Genomic DNA, 2,500 nt, shown 5'->3' on the forward strand with positions numbered 1-2,500 from the left:
GCCGTCCAGCATGCGGCAGTGTCACTTTTGTGTGAATGTATGTCACGGGATGGGGGGGGGGAGGGGGGAGGGCGTGACGTCCCCCTGCCGTCCTCCTTCCCCCTCCCTCCTCCTTCTCCTTCTCCTCGTCTCCTTGTCTCCCACGCTCTCTCACACTGTAACCCCTACTCCTGCACCCTAGCCTTCTCTCTCCCTTTCCCTTTCCCCTCCTTCCTCTCCCCCTCCCTGCCTTTCCCTTCCTCTTTCCCCTCCCCGTACCTTCCCTTTTCCTCTCCCCCGACCTTCCCCTCTCCCTCTCCCCCCCAAAAAAATCCCCTCTCCCCCTCCCCCTATCCCGACGCTACTGCATTCTGGCGACATTCTGACTCCCTTATCAGTGATTTTTAGACAGACATATAGCATAGTACGCAAGGGAGACTTAGAATGATTCTTAAAGATATCTGAATGTTTTGCTGCAATGAATAGATTATATTTTTTCGAACAATCAGGGAAGTTGATCTTGTCATTCTAAAGATCAAACAAATAATTTCCTTTTATAGATTGAATAGCCACCATCACATTCTGAAATACACAGTAGGGTAGTGTTTTTTTGTTGTTGTTTTTTAATTTGATTGAAATTTTTTGTGCATTTCCTCTTCCGTTTGAGTTATTTCCACCGATAGACATTTCAGACACATTAACAACACACTCACAAGTTCACGAACCAGCGCGCACGCAAAGGGGTGTTCAAATAATGAACCTTGTAATAGACACACTATGTATAAACATTAGTCAGACTCGTCCCCTGCAAATATATATATATATCCTCTATATATCGTCTTTGAAATGAAATAGCCTTTGTTAAATATGGTACAAAGGAATTCTTCAAAGCGTAAGAGAAATGTATTAGAGAGAACATGACCCTACCTTCGCTTTTGTTATCATTAAATCATGTTGGAGTAGAACACAAAAACTCCAATAACGGGAAGATTTGGAGATATATTGCTCCAGATTATTTTACGCTTCAGTCGGCAAGTGTGCACCAGAGCGGAATGCTGTAGAAATACACTCAGGCACATAAAACATTTGGATTTACATGTTTCCTGGACTATAAAATGAAAACACACGCATGTACACACAAACTCGTATGTGCGAGGGGGTCAATGTCTAACCAAAATATATCATCCATATGGTAGATACTGTTTAAAGTTATGAAATAACGGACTAAAAGATAATTTCAGTTTTGCCAGTTTGAGAATTTCGTAACTTTTGACTTTCATTCTCAACGAATTACTTATCATATCGAAAGCAATGTACGAATATCTGATCAATTAATTATTACTCATTTAGTGTAACCACATTGTGACTTTTAAAATTTTTGCTAAATCTTGTTTTCGAAATCATATGTTCAGAAACTGTACACACACACACACACATATGTGTATCTATCTATCTTTATCTATATGTATGTATCTCTCTCTCTCTCTCTCTCTCTCTCTCTCTCTCTCTCTCTCTCTCTATATATATATATATATATATATATATATATATATATATATATATATATACATATATATATACATTTATATATATATATATATATATATACATATATACTTATATATACACACACACACACACACAACACATACACACATACACCTTATATATTATATATATATATATATATTATATAAATATATATATATATATATATATATATATATATATATATATATACATAATATATATATATATATATATATATATATATATATATATATATATATATATATATATATATATATATTATATACATATATATACATATATATATATATATATATATATATATATATATATATATATATATATATATCTATATATATATATATATGTGTGTGTGTGTGTGGGTGTGTGTTATATTGTTATTTATGTTTATGTTACATGATATATCTTATATAAATACAATAAAGATAATGATAATAATGACAATGATAATTATAATATTGACAATGATAATGATAATGATGAGAATAATAATAATGATAATGATAATGATAACAACATCAATAATGATAATGATAATGATGACAACAATAATAATGATAATGATGGCAATAATAATGATATTAATAACAATGATAATGATAATGATGACAATGACAATAATGATAATGATAATAATGACAATGGTAATAACAATAAGTATGAGAATAATTATGATAATGATAATAACAATAAAGAAAATAATAATGATGATAATAACACTGATAATGATATTGATAATACTGACAATTATAATGATAATAATGACAATGATAATGATAATAGTTATAATGATAATGATAATAATGATAATGATATTGGTAATTATGACAATAACAATAATGATAATGATAATCAATGAAAATGATAATTATGATAATAACAATGATAATGATAATAAAGACAATGATAATGATAATGATAATGATGATAATGATAACAGTGACAATGATAATGATAATAATAACAGTGA

Source organism: Penaeus japonicus, unplaced genomic scaffold, assembly GCF_977035675.1.
Source record: "Penaeus japonicus unplaced genomic scaffold, GWHDUDI00000001_assembly GWHDUDI00000015, whole genome shotgun sequence".
Classification (NCBI taxonomy): domain Eukaryota; kingdom Metazoa; phylum Arthropoda; class Malacostraca; order Decapoda; family Penaeidae; genus Penaeus; species Penaeus japonicus.